The following is an 18,016-nucleotide window of genomic DNA, read 5'->3' as shown; positions in this document are numbered from 1 at the left end:
TGCAGTACCCTAATTTATTAACTCAAATTGCCAGTAGTTTCCTTCTACCTTAAACTGCACTATAAACACCAGTCTAGCCAGTTTGCTTTGGCAGATATTTATGCAGGGTTTTTACAAAAATAGGGAGACCAAGAAGAAATGGGGTTGGACAAATGACCTCTGCGGTCCAGACGCAGGTCCAATCCTGCTTCTCTTCGGAGGTTGAATCCATCTCTTGTTTGTTTTGACATTCAGAGAGATGGTACACCTCTGCCTTCCTTCCCTGTTTGTAAAAAGCTGAGGTAGTTGAAAAGCCAGGGTGACTGGCTTCCCAATGGCTTTTTGATCTGCCCTTGGTGCTGTGCAGAGCTGGAGCAGCAGGGAGGATGCTCTTTGGCTTCGTGCAGAATTCCACCCCCCCACCCCCCACCCCCCATCCCCCGCCCCGCGCGCACTGATTTCGCAGATCTTGATTGCCACGTTCCGTTCCTTTACGTTCGGAAGCCTGCTTCTCATTTTGCCAGAAAACGAGGTAGCGGTAGCCACAGATAGACTTTTTCCTTTTTCTCTTTCCTCCTCCTACCCCTCCCTAGACCTCTCTGGGCTTTGACGTCATGTGTGCTCCTTTCAGTTGCCATAGCAACCCCATTCCCCAAGCCCTCTGTCCGTCTCCTCTGGTAGGTTCCACAATGGTACAGGCAGCCTCCCGCTGCACAATGGTTTCCAGGCAGTGAGAGGGTGATTCAGCAAGCCGCTCTCTCTTCTCTTAAGCCTCCTCGTCGTCTCAGTTTATTTTTATGGGGGGGTGGGTGGTGCTTCTTATATGCTTACCCTTTTTTTTTCTATTTTCATTTTTACAAATTTCCTTTTTCTTCCTCACTCCTCAATTACTAGGGGCTTGAGTGAGCTAAAGATTGGTTCTTCTTGGAAATCACCTGTCTGTTATTATTTTTAAACAATCTCTACACCTCCAAAGACTCTCCTCCTTATTCCGGTTTGGAATGTGGCTAATGACTACCCAGTAGGGAGGATTTCTGGGGCAAACAGCCGGACCAGGATCCTAGTTCTCAGGCACGGAATGGTAGGTGGCTCCTTGCTCATTCTGGATTCTAACCTGGTTTGGGAGGGTGGATGATATCTGTCATCGATCGCTCCTGGTGGGATGGGAGAGAGCATGAGAAAGTAGGAAGTGATGGTGTTGGAGAGCCGGTTTAACCAAGCGTACTATCTGTGAGGCGGCAAGACTGGTGTTTCTCTCTGGGCAAAGCATCTCTTCTCAGATGGAGGCTAAAACCTTTCTGTTTGGAGTGAAGAATTCTAGAAGGTGGGACAGACCATTATTGTTATGACTTGGTAGAGTAAGAGAAACACACATGAGGGGGGTGGGGAAGATGAGAGAGAGAGAGAGAGAGAGAGAGAGAGAGAGAGAGAGAGAGAGAGAGAGGGAGAGAGAGAAGTCTGGATCTCACTTTGAGAAATGCTATGGGTCTCATAAAACATTCAAAAATGTTATTAGTAAACATAAATGTTTATTTCCAGACCGGTTTAACTTTAAATATTCTAGAATACATTCATGCAGTTTAGAGGTATTTACAAAAATATTAGAAACTATGTCCCTCTTGTAGAAAGACCCTGAGCTAAATTTGGGCTTCAGACAGGAACACAGGACAGGGACCAGACCAGGGAAAGGAGCAAGCACGGTGGCACCGCAGCCACCCAGGTGAAGGTCCCTTTAAGAAAGTGATCTCTCAGTCAGAGCAGGCAGCATTTTTCTATGGCAAGGTTCCCAGGTATTCAGTGCTGAGATACTGTGTCCCCTAGAAATGTCAGAGCATTCTCAGAAAGAAAGAGAAAAAAAAAAAAAAAAGCTGTCATTGGAAAAGAGCTTGATGATACAGTTATCAGAATTTACGTGTTTGTGCTTCAGAGAATAAGTGTGCTTTATTTGAAAAACCTCCAAGTAAATCTGGTTACGGATATTTCAAGGAAAAAATAAATATATACTTTTCCTTCCAACATTTAAATAGAAGGACCTAGGTGCTGATTGGACTCCCTTCTGCAGATAACTTTCAAGGGCATTGCGATTTGGCCACAGAAAGGAATGACTTACCCCAGGGTGCTAGGTTTTGGAGCAGCCACAAGGTTGTTTACATGGTCTGCCTTTGCTGCAGAGCGATGTGTCTGCGTGACGGAGATAACTTTCATGAACACAGGCTAAGTCATATGGGACAGGCCACAGCCAGGAGTGAAGGAAGGCTGCCGTGACCAGACACCACCTGCCCAATTTCTGCCTCTTTCTAACGCTGCTTTTGCCAATCCTGGACGGCTTTGCAGGATGCTGGTCAACGCATTTAAAATGGTTGCGGTGATAGCCACTTCTCTCAGAGAGCCTTCAGTAGATGTCTGTCCTCAGTGAGCATGTCAGCACAGGAGCCCTGCTCATGAATGGATTCACGAGCCTCCAGCTCCACTTTGGAATCATGGGGACTTAGGGCTAGACAGTTTGATGTAGCAGTCTTGCTGCTTCTGCTATGTGTTTCCTTTCTTTCCTTGGGGGGAGGGGGGGGAATCTTGGTCTTACCCTTCAAATTGACACCAAGTATTGTACAGTTTATGTACACCAGAAGAGATTGCCTCCTTTCCCCACAACGGGACTAGAAAAGCAGATGAGAAAGGTGGTTGACCTTAAGCATGAGTTTCCTTACTGGCTTCTCCTTCCCTCCGGTCATTTGTAGCTTTCATTTTTCAGGGCAAAATCTTTGCAGTTGTAATGAAAAGAGGTTCCCAGTGACAGGGGAGCCAAGGCACTATCTGGGGAGTGGCAAATGCAGCTGCCTCCAGCTTCCTGCTTGCTGTCCCCCAAAACAGCCTCAGCTGGGGGAGGGGATTCTGTTTGCATGCCAGAGGAAGGGGTGATTACAAACGGATCCCACAGGGACTGAGTGTGCTCTCCGTCATTGTCTGGCGCATCTGCAGCTAGTACTACGGTTTCACAGTACATGGTCAAGATGTTTCAAGGTTAAGAGGAACTGAGAGGTAATACGGATGCCATAGAAGTGTTATTTTAGATCTACAGCAAAACTCATTGCCTGTGGTGTGCTATAGGAATATCAGAAGCAAAGGAGATTTGTCTAAATGTAAGTGTTCAAAGGCACATACATATATTCAAAGTTATAGTCTAGCCTCATGTAAACGATCCTGTCTCTTGGAATATAAGCTTAACCACAAAGGCTTTCCATCCTGATGACAAGATAAAGATCCAGTGAGGTTTCCTTGTTGGTTAAGCACGGGGTCAGGTGTGTTTTCTTCTTGCGCCAGAGCTAACCTCAGGTCCTATTTGTAGCTAGAGGCTGCCTCTGGAGTGGTATGGCTGGGAATAAGCCAAGCAAGTCTTTGGTTGCTCGGCAGAAAAATGGGCTGCTGGTGAAGGCTGCCTCCAGTCTGCATGAGAAGCAAACGCATCCACACAGTAGAGGACTTCATCCCTGTATACCCCTGCTTCCTGTAAGGTTGCTTCCAAAGCTCTTGCTTGGCATGGTGGCAGTCTTGTATAGAGGGGCGCAGAAGTGTCCAGTAGCGACTAGAAAGGAGCGCAGTGCTCTCCTGGCTGCGGGCACGCAAAGGAGCTCCCACCATCCAGGCATCTGTTACTGCGCCTTCTCTGGAGCCTGCGAGGAGGGGAGGGCTCCTGGGAAAAGCGGCCTACGGACTCACGGGAGGGCAGCTGCATCATCAGTCAAGGCGAACAAAATCCATTTGCGTCTTCAGCATATTGAGATTATTTATTGCATTACATAATCTTGTGTTGAGACCCGGTGGTGCTGCCGATTCGGGTAAGAGGGCTTGCTGCATATTGTTTGAGGAGAAGCTATCCTTTAGAAGGGAGCTTGTGTGTTAGTTACTCCATACTGACTTTCACACTGAAGTTCAAGTGTTTTGAGCAGACTGCCCCCTCCCCTCAACCCCCTCAGTTTGAGTATATTTCAATCTCTCCAGCTAATTAGAGAAAGAAAAGTTAAAAATCTGTGTATTTTGAGGACCATTGTTTCCTCCATGTTAAATGTAGAAAAAAAAAAAACCCTTTTTTTTTTTTTTTTTTTTTTTTTTAATAGTGAATCTTGGTAAAATGAGTGGAAACACTGGGTAACACTAAAAGATCTCTAAATGAAACTTATATGTATGAAAGCAGTTTTCAAACACACCTATTTTCAGCAAAGAATTTCGTAGTCTAATTGACATTTTGGACCCACAACAAGCTACTTTGGCCTTTTCTCACCATGCTCATCCCTGGTGCCTCCTAGATACAAAACCCATAGACTTCATAAAAGAGTGCTGGTGGGAATGGAAATCAAGCTTTGTACAGAAAGATAAAGGATAGCGAGCTCCTGTTGAGTTATTTCAGTCACAGCTGCTCACATGCTTTGAGTGGTGTGCAGACTGAAGGTGCAGTCACAGCACAGGGCACTAGGCATGGCACAGATCACCAGGCATGGCACAGGGCACCAGGCATGGCACAGGGTACCAGCTATGGTCCAGGGTACCAGCTTTGGTGCAGGGCACCAGACATGGCACAAGGAGCCAGGCATAGCACAGGGCACCAGGCATGGTCCAGAGCCCCAGGCATGGCCCAGAGCACCAGGTATGGCTAAGCAGCCTGCACAGTAAGGGACAGGAGTCTACTGATTCCTCCCCTTCCCCCTCTTCCCTCTTCCTCCTGAATGTCAGGACCAAGACAAAACATAAGCAACAGAGACTTAAAAGCTCTAGAAATGCATGTCAGTGGGTTTTCCTCACAGAAATAAAACCAAGTCCTGGTGTGTGGCTAGTGGCCAGCCTGGATATTCTAGATGCTTCCTAAGTGTGGGATCTGGAGTCTTTGTTCTCTTTCCGCGTGGAAATGGGTCCTGAAACCATGGAGTATGAAGGCAGGCTCCTTGGTCTGCTTACTTGGCTGTGTTTATTCTGTCTCTAGGGGGAGCTTCCCTCTTCACACCAACCACCTCACCAAACAGTAATTTTCTGTCCCTTCAGATACTGTGTCATATCAGCCTAGCACACAGTGGGCACACTAGGCACACAGTAGGTGTCTGTTAATTGAAAAGTGCTAGCCGGGCAGTGTTGGCGCACGCCTTTAATCCTAGCACTTGGGAGGCAGAGACAGGCGGATTTCTGAGTTCGAGGCCAGCCTGGTCTACAGAGTGAGTTCCAGGACAGCCAGGGCTACACAGAGAAACCCTGTCTCAAAAAACCAAAAAAAAAGAAAAGAAAAGAAAAGAAAAGTGCTATGCGTGAAAGACAGTGTGATGGGCTTCAGGTGTTGGAGTCAATGCTCATGTGGGGAGTTGAGTTAAACAGTGAGAACAGGACAGTTTGATGGTCAGCACAACAGGAATGAAGAAGAGGAAGACACTCCGCTCTAAAATGGTGATGTATGACACAGCAGATCACGCTGGGATGTTAGAAGTAGAGGAGTGGATGGTGGGAAAAGTATTCCTAGAAATCACTATAACACTCACCAGTGTAATGACAGTAATGAGGACAGTAATGAGACCCTTATTTGACCAGAAAGGGAGATTATTTCAGGATGGTGGCCATATTTGATAAGGTGGATGTCAAGCCTGAGGTTTGACAGTAGGTAGAACATTGAGAACTTGGCATGGGCCTTGAGACTCTCCTCTAAACTAGGGAGGGCAGCAAGGATAGGAGTGGGTTTGTAATAAGATCAGATTATTATAGTGGCCTCTTTTGCCTCTAGAACAGCATCTGCTTAGTTTTTATGTTGCGGATCCTAGAGGATTCTTTTTGTTGGTAACTGTGTAGCCATTCTTCCGGTGAACTGTGATGTAAAAAGAATACTGTGTTCCAGTGGAAGCTGAACTGATTGAAAGTCCACAGTTAGAAAAAGTAAATATCCTATCCATTCAGATACTTAGTAACTGAGTTCCATGTTCAGAGTTTACAAACTTCTAGCTGTTCTGCTACAGAGGCCACCCACCCAAGTTTCTTCCTTTGCAACAGATTCTAACAGAAAGTCTTACCTCAAATGTCCTATGTTGTTTCCTTGTTCCTTGCCACCCGGGGAAACTGTTCTATTGTATTTGATGTTAGTATTTTGGTTTTAGTCGCGAAGATGAAATTTAGTGTGGAATCTTAAAATCCAACTGAAGCCTCGTTCTGCTCTGGTTTTAGGCTATTGTGAGAACAGCACCAGCAGGACCATCGCAGATCTTGGTTATGGCAGCTCAGGCAAGAAGCTGTTGAGTTAAGACCCCTTTCCCATAGATGAGAAGCCACACAAGCAGTGGTAAGTGAAACATCTACAAGTATTCTTTAGTAGGATGCTGAGAGTCAGCAAGACCTATATCGCCACATACTGCCTCATATATGGGTCTGAAGAAGCACTGCTCAAAATGGGGTCGATCTAGGCAAAAATCATTGGAAAAGAACATGCACGTTAATTGATGGCGCGGTGCTTCTAATACTGTTCCACATTATTCTGTGGTTTTGAGGTACACCACGGCAATCTCCTCTATGAGCTATCCCAGTCTACATAGGCTAGCTTCGGTTAGTAACTCCACGGTATACAGTAAAGGTTGGGTAGCATTCTTTTAAGTGGCCTTGTTTGTAGGCAGCATGCCACTCAATTGGTTAAACTCTTTCAGTGGATAAATTGGTTCCGAGCTAAATTATGAGTGGTTAATTCCAGAACCAAACCTTCACGCACCACCTCACCCTCATACCCCCTCACACACTTCACTTAGCTCTTCAGACACACAGGGAAGAGAACTCCATCCCGTTTGTGGATATTTTCAGCTACAAATCCATCTGCTCAGGAAAACAACATCCAAGGTATAGTTAGTTGCTCTGCCTACTTAGAATAATCTGAAAAAAAAAAGTATTATTTTATAAAAAATATTAGCGCACCCAAATTCAATATCTAAAGTCAAATCTACACTTGCTTCATAGTCAGTCACCGAAGTCAGCAGTTAGTAAGCTAAAGTTGAGATGAGGAAACTACGGTCTGCCAAATAACATCTTTGAGGAACAGAGTGCAGTATCGGTGCCTGGAAGACTCTGCGAAAGGAAGCTGTTGGTGTTGGCGACCAATGTCTCACTTCCATTTGCCTAGTGGCTCCTCCAGAGCAAGGCTGTCCTGTGCCTTAATGTGGCTCTTATAGCTCCAGAAATCTGAGGAAATTAATTCTATAGTGATTCACATTCACTGAAGATGCAAATTCAATATCCAAGACCCACTATAGGGTGCTTTACAAAAATGTGTGGTGTTTTCATTATGAAGGAAGAATCATAGATAATTGCCAATAACCAACCACTATGATCTATAACAATGACAGTTTTATATGGTTGACTATAATATGTTGCTATATGTTATGTGGTTAGAAGGCATGCTCTACCCCCAGGCTAAACATTTATCTATTAAGCTAACACTTAATGAGAATCTATTGTGTAGATATGTTATTGACTTGTTGGCTAGATGGAATTTCCTACCTTAAAGGACTTTTCAGTTTAAGAAATGTGTTACTTACATGATGTGCTATTATCAGGACAAATATATTCTAAAGATTGTGTACTTGTGAAGTATGGTTCCATAGATAGACATAGGGTTCAAAGGGATTTCAGAGAGAATCTCATAGATACAGTGAAAATTAGTCAAGAAGATTTTACAGAAGGGATATTTTGGTGGATATTTATTTGTAGCAAGAGATTAGCCAGAGGAAAGACACAATCAATACATGGTGGGGACACTGATCACCATGGATGGAGAGGGGTACAGCAGACATGTGAAGGAATCTCTTAGACAAAGCTAAGGTGCGTAGATTTTATCCTAAAATGAAGAGCTTTTGGAGATCTTAAGTTGGAGAGGGATGCAACTGGCTTATTCTAAAATTGTAGATATTTCATCCATTAGAAGAATATATTATATCTTCTATTATATATAATGTAGTATATATTGTAATTGAAAGTGGAAGGTGAAGATAATCATGCATCATACTTCACAGGCTCCCAGCAAGCCTTTAATTTTAATAAATAATTAAAAAATATTTTTAAGTTGGACACAGCAATTTGTACTCATGGCGATCATGAAGGAGCAGCTCAGCGCTTTCCCCTGTTCTTCATTTGCAAGTTCCTAATCAGGTGGATGTGTAATTATACTCATATAAGTATTAATTTGCATTTTGCTGATTACTAACGATGAATATCATTCCATTTTTCTTGATATGGCCAATTGATGTTCTTCTTTTGTGAAGTGCCTGCTCCAGCCTTTTTAAGATTTGTCTCAAAGTCGGATCATTTTTGAATTCTTACTGTGTAATAAGCACTACACCGAGCACTTTAAAAACATTAATCGTCAATCATCTCTGTGGTTTACAGACCAGGGGAGGAAGGCAGAGTTTAGGAGGTTAAAAACTTAAGACAGATACGCAGTCAAGAAGCAATGAACTTAGCACTCAACACTAAGTCTTCCTAACCTGTGAGTTCTTTAGTTTCTCAGAGTTTGTTCAGGAGCTGATTAGGCCGAGGCTAGAGGGATGCTGCAGGAACAAAAAATACTGAGAACATAAAGCAAAGAATGGCTGGCTGTGGTTACACACCGAAGGAGTGTCATTGGGAGTGAAGATGGTGGGGATAGGAAATGTTGTGGGTTTCCGTATCTATAGGCTAGACAGATTCCATGTCAGCCATATGTATAGATTTATAGTCTTATAGTCTTTATAGATTTATAGTTAGAGCCTCTAAGAATATGTCTTATGACTGTGATATTTAATAAGGAATTAGTTAAAGCCTGTAGGGTTATAAAGTTTAGGATTTAAAAGGGACCACAGTGTTTATTTAGGTCAACTCTTCACTTTCTAAAGGATGTGGTACGAGTTGCTAACAGAGGGCAGGTGGCTTTTTCAAGATCACATATCACTAAGCATCACGTTAAGGTTAGACACTAGGACTGCAAAAATCTGCAAAGAAAGAGCAAATAGCAGTCGCCTGGTTTTAAAATTCATAAGTGAAACTAAAATCAAGTGCTCGTCAGGTTTGTACCCTTTGGTCTAAGTCTATGATCTCTGTTACCAAGTAGGTTCTGTCATCTTTTTTGGACTTCGTATTCAAGAAGCTTGGCATCAGCGTATTCAAGTAGCTTGGCATCATCATATTCAAGTAGCTTGGCATCATCGTATTCAAGTAGCTTGGCATCATCGTATCTTTTTGCCAATGATTCTACCAATGAAACCACACATGCATTATCTAGTTTGCAGTTATTACTGTGTGACCTGTGTGCATAAGGACTCTTCATTATACTCTACTGCCCATGTAATAATTTCTATTCTCCTTAAAGAGCACCACATTCTTGCCCAGTCTCATCTCAGAGGCTCCTGACATCTAACAGTGTTGGGGTCTTCAATGTGTCTCAATTCACCCCCATACTCAGGTGTCCTTTTTCTCTGTGGTTTGCTGTATCTTCTCAGTTCTGACTGCATTCCCTGTTTGTTGCTTGCAGATGGCTCCAATTTACAATACATTGACTTATGGGTTTTGTTTTTTGATTTGCCTCACATTAATGCATATATAGTATACATCTACTAAGAACCGTGTTTCAGAAACTAAGAAATACAGAGACAGGAGAAATAGTCTTTTATGGAGAAGAACCTTCCTAATTGCTAATGTAGTACCAGTGGTCAGCCCTGAAATCATATACATAAATGTAACTGTGCAAGTTACATTTATATACTTAGAATATATGTATATGTGTGTGTTTGTAATATATATACATATATATAATATGTATGTATGTATTACGTGTATAACAACAATGAAAGAAAGAGAGATCATGAATTTGAGAGAGCAAAGGGTTACATGGGAGGAAATGATGTAATTATATTTTAATTTCAAAAACAAAACAAGTCATTAAAAAGAACCCCACTTCAGATTTTGATGCCTGATCTTTTGCCCAGCTGGTGAGGTGTAATAGGTTCCTTAATTGTGATGATTGAAAGCAGCAGGAATCTTCGATCCCAATTAGCTGCATGAGATACACAACATTTTATTATAAAATAGGCTTCGAGTTGGATGACTTGGGACAACCGGAGGCTTATAGAAGTATCTTGAGTCCATGTAAGATGAGACAAGCCAAGATATGATGTTTGGAAGGTTAGGTTTGTCAGGGTGCGTTTGACCTCTGATGGTGTTGTCTTGCAATCAGTTTGTTGGAGGGATCATCACAGTCAGAAGAACATGGACACTGGCCCATGCTGACTGTGTTGGCTGCTTTCCCATCACTCTGACCACACCCCTGACAGATGTGATTTAAAGGAAGAAGGGTCCATCGTGACATGGAAGGATGTTGGAAGAGCTTCAGTCATAACGTCATAACGGTAGTTGAAGTCTTCCCATGGTGTTTGGATTGGGGAGTAGAGTGGGCTGCGCTGGAATGCCATCCTCATTGGTCTGCACTAGTGACTTACCTCCTGAAGTCCAATGCAGGAAGTCCAGGTGTTCCAATCCATGACCCTGTGGGGACATTCCAAACTCCAACCATGACATCATCCTTTCAAACATTTGCTTCATTAAGAAGGCACAGCATGGCCTCTTCTAATGCTGAACAGAAGTGCAGCAACTCGGGTCCCCCTGAGATTCACTCATTGGGAATATGTATCTTAGCAAGACTCGAGTGGTTTCAGACACATTGAACATTAGGAGATTCTGTACACGTCAGCCCTAGCTCTCTTCTAGTGCCTTCTCTTAGAGGGCGTCTTTTCTCTTTTCCACTTGGCATTCTTTCCCGGTTCCTTTGGAGCAATCTGAGCAGATCCCGTCACCACCTTCCTTGTGACTCTGCATCAACAAGGAAGTAATCCTAGCCAGATTTGTTTACCTTGGAAGTTCCTTTGTATAGCCCGGTATTTGCTTCTTTGTACCTAGCACACTGAGTTCATACTTGTTGAATGCTTGTTCCTTGAAATAGGAATGAAAAAGAGACAGGCGATACCAGAAACAGACATACAGGGCGGCAGATGTGGGACTCGGGAAGACCGAGGGGGAAAGTATACAGCTACACTTAGACATAATCAAGCTATATAAGAGCATCTGAAATTGTACCTCAGTACAATCTGGAAAATGGCTTGGAAAAATTCCCAGTCTCATTTAAATAGGTGACGTGAAGACCCGCCTTGTTTGACACACCTCTCAGGAGAACAGATGACTTTAATTTCATTTCTATAAGCATTGGTTAATTTTTCCAAAGTTTATTTTGCTTTCCTAAACAAAGTACCAACTGTTCTTTTTATTATTTGAAGGCTGTTGGAAGGCCAGGTGCAGCTGCTAATGGGGGAGGAATATGGGCCTGGGGGTACTGGGAAGGAAGTGGGTCTTGAACATGGCAGAGAGGATCGTGAGGACTGAGAAAGTGTGCCTTGTGATACATAATCAGGAGGCCTTATACCGTTTAGCCTGAAGAAGAGAAATGGGGGTTGAGACTGGGTGACAAGAAGGTGACTGCTTTAAAATACTGTGAGGGCTTTTTGGGAGAAGTTTGAAGGTACAAGATTGGTTTTTCAATTGTAAATGAAGAAAAGCCTGCTGAACAGACAGTAGATGTTATACCTAGGGGGCATGTTGATTGTGGAACTGCTTCTATGTATGTGCTTTATGAAGAATGGTAACTTCAGGTCCATGCAAACGTCTGGGTATAGTCATGGTTCACCAGCTATGAAAGGCTTGTTAGGGATTCTCTTGCTGCGGGAAAAGGAAGTCAAGGACCTCTGAGCTGCGAGATCCTTAGGATCCCAGAATTACAGTTGCTCAGACAAGAGCAGGAAGAGTGAAGCCATAGTAAACTGAAGATGCCAGCTGTCATGACTGACTACCTCATACCAAACACGGCTTGAAGCACTCTGTCTATGCTAGTCCCTCCGGTCCTCCCCGGGGCCCTTCTGAACACACTGATTTCATGAACGATGACAAGAAGTGTAAAATATTTAGTGACTCTCCCCAGGTTATGACGCTAGTGGTAGCAGAGTCGGGTGACTTTTACTTTGAACTACATGCAAAGATGAAAGTTGGGCCAGAATGGAGCCTTAAAGCACTGATAAGTTAAATTCTGGGTAAACACAGAGACAGGAATCCCAAGGAACAATACATAATAATTAAGGTAAGAGACACTATCCTCACAGATTTGTGGAAGCAAAACCTTTTAAGTGAGATCGATTAGGGACTATTCTGAAGTTTCATGTGCTGAGTGCTATTCTGTCTCGATTGTCAATAACTGCCAACCAATTGAGATGGCAAACTAAATTCTTAGGATTGTTTCAACTCTGAAACTGGGAGAAGTATTCCAATCAGAATACTCGTTTCTCCCTCCCAAGTTTTTTCTCTTTCTTTCTTACTTTCTCTCTCTCTCTCTTGCTTGCTTGCTTTTTAAGGCAGGGTTTCTCTGTGTAGCCCTGGCTGTCCTGAACTTTCTTTGCAGACCAGGCTGACCTCAAACTCACAGAAATCTGTCTGCTTCTGCCTCCCAAGCCCTGGGACTAAAGGCCTGTGCCACCATGCTCCACTTTCCTCCCAAGTTCATATATTAAATCCTAACTCCTAAGTTGACATAGTCAGGTGCGGGGCTGTGCGAATAGGGGAAGAGGGGAGTGGGAGAGTGCCCGCAGCCCACCAGAATTCTGGTGTGATGGGTGGGCGGACATGGCCCCAGTGAGCATCTGACTGTGTGAAGCCACTGACCCCACATGGCGGGGGGTGGACAAGGGGTACCCCCCCCATCAGGTTCTCAGTCTCCGGCATCCCATGCTAGATATGGTGGAGGAGCTGAGAACAGAATAGGGGACCTGGGGCGGTACTAGGCACCAGAGATACAGGAAGAGAGGGCAGGGGGAAAGAAGAGGGGCCCTGGGTGGTCCCCATGCCGGCGAAAGTCCTTAGTCCGGGCCTTGATGAACACTGACAGTCTAAGGTTTTAGAGCTTTATTATAGAAAGGCAGGGAGAAAGGAGAAAAGAGAGAGAGAGAGAGAGAGAGAGAGAGAGAGAGAGAGAGAGAGAGAGAGAGAGAAAGAGAGGCCATAGCCACATAGAGAGAGGGGGAAGGGAAAGAGAGAAAGAAAGAGAGTAAGAAAGGTGAAGGCTTAGAGAGAGAGAGGTAAAAGTTTAGAGAGTAAGAAAGCTTAGAGAGCGAGGAGGGGCCAAACAGCCTCTCTTATAGTGGGCTGTGTTATCTTGCTGTTGCTAGGTAACTGTGAGGAGGAGTCTGGCCAGAAGGGCAAAAGCTTGGGACATTGTCTAAGTGACTGCTAGCCACATGCTTCTCTTGTGGGGGCTGTGGGGGTTGTGGGGGCGGTAACTTCCACAGGAGCCTGGGGTCCAGGAGACATGGTCGAATGCCTATGGTCCCATGTAGGTGGATATTACCACCCATCGGTAACACCCGGGTTCAAGACCTCAGCTAGACTGGAGACCAGATTGTTTATGCATAGCCCATTGCCCCATAGTCAGGAGATTTGGCCTCTGGGAGTTGATTAGATCAAAGGGACAAGTCCTCATTCTGAGAAAAATGTTCCTGTGAGAGAATCCAGAGAATTGACTACTCTCTTCTGGCAAGTGAGAGAGGCCCTGCTATGAGTAAGGACATCAAATCTGATTGTATCCATTTGCCAGCCTGCAGACTTGCCAGCATTGTTTGTTTGTTTCACAAGCTCCCACTATATGCTACTTTGTTACGGCAGCTCAGGTGGACCAAGATTCTCCAGTTCTGCGCACAATCTGGAGAGGTTTTTTCCACTGATTGATACTCACAGGCTATGGGCCTCTAAGAGTGGTGGATGCTGAGTCCCTGAAGGTCCCTAAGTCATCGACACCAGATCACACATGCTTTACTGTTTCAGGGAAAGCTGGGTTTCCCTGGCTCGAATTTAAAGAGGAAATTAGTGTCTCCAAAGCTTTCATTATCTCTCAGGGGTTTCATGACAAATTCTTTGTATTCCGATAACTGGCATTAGAGAAACTATTATTGAAACCAAGGTTCAAGATGGTAATGAGAGTTTGTGTAACATGGAAATTATTTTCACGTTAGGATTTGAAGAATTTGGTTTGTAGTCTAGTAATATTTGTTGCACACACCAATTTTTTATTTATAATCAGAGTATAAAAAAGTATACATGCTAGATGATTCAATGTTTTCTAACTGTCCTTTTTGGGGTGTAGTTTGTGGATATCTTAAATTCTGTGACCTGCTTTTAAGTTCCTTCAGATTAGAATATGAACAACCTTGATGGTAGTGTTTTTAGAAAAATGATAGAATTTGAGACTAAACATGATTCAACTTTGGAGTACAATTTAGTGTGTGTGTGTGTGTGTCTGTGTGTCTGTGTGTCCATGTGAGTGTGTGTATATGTGAGTGTGAGTGAGAGTGTGTGAGTATGTGAGTGTGTGTGAATGTGTATGAGTGTGAGCAGGGGTGTGTGTGTGAGTGTGTATGAGTGTGTGAGTGTGAGTGTGTATGTGTACACGTGTGGGGATGAGAGAACAACATGTGGCAGTTGGTTTTCTCATTTTCTCAGGTGTACTCTTGGGGTTGAACTCAGGTTGTTAGGCTTGGCAGCAATCACCTTTACCCACAGATCTATCCTGTTGGTCCCCTGGGGCCAAGGAGGGAGACCATGAGATATTGACTAGAAAACAATTTAAAGTCATTTTTAAAAATTTGTGAGTTTCCATCAGTATAAGCTTTTGTTGGCCCACTGACTATCCTGTTTTCCATAGCAGTTCAGGCCGGGAACAGGGAAGGTCAGTCAATAAGACCTCCTTTAGTGGACTGACTTCTAGCTTTCCACTTGCATGTAGGCATTGAATTCGGATGGAGGCACCCTCGATTTGCTAACCATCTCTGCTTCTGAACCCAACTGAGTGTGACATCTCCATTTATCCTTCTGCTTAAGGAGTGTTAATATTTTCTGTGAAAACAGACCTCTGTTCAGCAAACTGATCGTCCGGAACACTTGGAACCCACAGTGCAAACTGAGGACCACAGGCTTTGCACAGACAGTGTACTCCTGTGAATTAATGGCTATTCTACGTTAAGAAAGCCAGAATCTTCGAGCCTGCATATACAGGAAATGTTTTGCATAGGGAGAGTGCGTGCTTAAATCCTGCCTAGAATGAAAGAGTCATAAGGAAGAGAATCTGACGCTGGATTCTTACCATAGCTCATCCCTAAATTAATACTGTCTGGTGTGGGTTCTTGTGTAGCTGAACTTCCATAGTGTATGAAAGGGTTATCATAGATTATTTAAATTTCTTCTTAATTATTGAAGCAAAGCATGGGATGTCACCTAAGGCTCAGGTCTAGTGAAGCACCACAGTAAGGAAGGTGGTGGCCGGTAAGGGACTCTGTGGGGGTGAGAAGCAGAGTCCTGGGCAGCTGAGAGCAGAGCAGAGCAGAGGGCAGGTGGAGACTTAGAGGGGACTCAAAGATGAACCTGCCAATGTGCATTTCTTCCTTGACCCCTTTTCTTGTAATTAGTTTAGTTGTACCCAATCCTATTCTCCCTTGTATAACCCCTGTGATAGTTCAATTACAAGAAGTCATTTTTAATTATTGAGAATTCATTACTCTTTATAACAGGTTTAGGCTTAGTCAACCGAACTGACTCGGTCCATTCCCCACCTCCATATCTTTTTCCACTAAAGGACTGGTGTACACAAATAGTCATTCGCTGGCTTACTTGTGAGATCGACTTCTTAACGTTTACATTCAGAAGACACGATTTCTCAGCTGTGCTGAGATTTGTCAACATAGCAGGTCCAGCTATTGACGTCTGAGTCAGTTGAGATATGCCATCAATATTAGATGCTTGCATGAAGATTAGCAGCCCCCTTCAGACACCAGATTAAGGTAGCAGGGTCTCTGAAGGGTGACCAAGCTATAATAGATTATTTAAATTTCTCTGCCTCCCTACCTCCTTCTTATAAACATACACTGTGCTGGGCACTAAAGAAGCAACAATGACGTTTAATTTGTCTCTGCCATAGACATATTGCTATCAAAGCTGGACCTTTGGGGGTGAGATAGGAAGCGGGGGAGGGGGAGGGAGAAGGGGGCGGGGAACCCGTGATAAATGCCTCTCACACAGTTTCTTTCACAGAGTTAAAGCTCGGGAAACAGTACAAGCATAAATGGCTCAACTTCTAGTGGCATTTTTAAATGGGTTCTGTAGAGTGCCATGTGCCCTCTGCTTTAAGGTACCAGTCTTCCTGGTATCTTCACACTTAGAAAAGTTATCGAGTAACTGAAAGGGACTCTTGGTGCTTTCCACATTAAAAATTAAACTATCAAGTTTGCACATTTAATTCATTGAAGAAATCAACAGCATGAAGCCCATTTCTGGCTAACGTAAATGGCGAAGCCCATTTCAGGCTAACGTAAATGACACCAGCTGCTTTTTTATGGGATGAAAGCCACCTGAGAAAAAAGTGGACTGCTTCAGGTTTTCTGCAAATCTGTTTGATGACTGGTTTAACCAGAGCCAGTGGAGTCCTCTTGACTGCTCAGCATCCCCTATGCTGTCTCTGGGAGGTGGCTACACCCTTGCCGGAGAAGGAGCACGCCAGTGGCGAGTCCTGATGTGGCTTGGAATAATTTGGGTGACCCCCGAGAATGTCTTAGGATTCTAGGGCACCAGGCCACTGCGCTCACAAAACACAACTGTGAACATGTTTGTTATAGTTTCCTCCTGGACGGTCACCCAAAGCTGTGTGAGGTAAAGCCGGGGTCCCCAGAATGTGTTGTTTAGGAGTGAGAGGTAACGCTGAAAAAAAAAGAGGTCTTCCCAGTATTTGAAGGGGTGGTGAGTGGGACCCTGGCTCTTCCTCTGTCTTCATGGCCATTGAATGAGTGCTTTTGCTTCCATGCTTGCCCCTGCCATGAGATGATCTCACGGGCACAAAGCTAAAAAGCTCACACACCATAGACTGAGACCTCCCAAACTGTGAATCAAATATTAACTCGCTCTCTTTGTCTATGAGCAGTACTGTTGGCTGTGGCAGCAGATGGTGGACTAACAATATTTTTGGTAGTACCAAAGTTAGAAAGACAGTTTCTGGGGAGAGGAACAGGATGTACAGGAGCTGAGTGGGCTTGGAATTCAGAAGTTTAGGCTGCGTGACCTACACAGAAGGAGACAACAGTCAGGGCTCTGGCTGTGGAGATAAATGAATCCGGGTGGAAGGACCTGGGTCTGTTTTGATAATGGGCTGCTGTGGTCTTTCTGAGCAAGTTTAAGAAATTCATCTTGCCAGCAAAGCTGTGTGTGGCTGGAGATGGAGATGGAGGTGTGTGGTGGAGGGATATGGTGTGTGGTGTGTGTGTATGTGTACTGTGGTGTGTGTGTGTGTGTGTGTGTGTGTGTGTGTGTGTTACCAGGAGGCAGGGTAAGCAGTCACAGGAAGAAGACTGAATCCAGAGACAAAGTGTGGAGAGGGCCCAATAGGCGAGAAAGCCGCTGTATTTTAGGCGGTTCAGGGTAAGAAGCTGGATGTCCCAGTAAGAACAACTGGCTTCCTCACAGCTTTCTGGTAGGCTCAGTCAGTCTTGCTTAGCCACTATGGGCCAGCTCTGAGGCCCTGGATTCTCTCTATACATCATGTAGAAATGGACTGTTTGCCCATGTGTGACACAGGAGTGTGTGTAATGATTAATAAGCTCTTTGACAGAAAGTCACTTTATTAAACTAAGCCATCAATAATAAAAATGCAAATGTTTGCCAGGTGCTTTTGCTCCTGTGTTGAGGGCTGCTGTGTAAACACGGGACTGTTGCCACTGTTGATAACGGTTGTCATTACCACTAAATGCCTACACAGCAACCTGGGGCTTAGTCATTTCCAAAGACGGAAGATGGAGCCAAGCAGGAAAGACCGTTAGGTTCTGTTTGTTATGAAGCTTTCTGGTTAACAAGGAATTGCTTGGTTAGTAGAGCTGACATTTCCATAGTATTTAAGCTTCAATGTTTTGGATTATTTGTCAGGTCTTCC

General features: G+C 44.1%; 1 protein-coding gene across 3 annotated transcripts in view; it reads left to right on the top strand.

Annotated features, from left to right (window-relative positions):
• Positions 1-553: 553 nt before the first annotated feature.
• Positions 554-18,016, top strand: part of Mapk10 (mitogen-activated protein kinase 10) — a 288,159-nt gene continuing 270,696 nt past the window's right edge. Inside the window, exons 1-2 of one of the 3 annotated variants that reach the window (XM_021210553.2) lie at positions 554-1,060; positions 6,169-6,283. The gene's annotated coding sequence lies outside the window, so the exon portion shown is untranslated. The remainder of the gene's footprint in view (positions 1,061-6,168; positions 6,284-18,016) is intronic. The other 2 variants (XM_021210550.2, XM_029544976.1) reach the window with 2 other exon arrangements.

Source organism: Mus pahari, chromosome 13 (genome assembly GCF_900095145.1).
Source record: "Mus pahari chromosome 13, PAHARI_EIJ_v1.1, whole genome shotgun sequence".
NCBI classification, from domain to species: Eukaryota; Metazoa; Chordata; class Mammalia; order Rodentia; family Muridae; genus Mus; species Mus pahari.
This window is presented reverse-complemented; position numbering and strand designations above follow the sequence as displayed.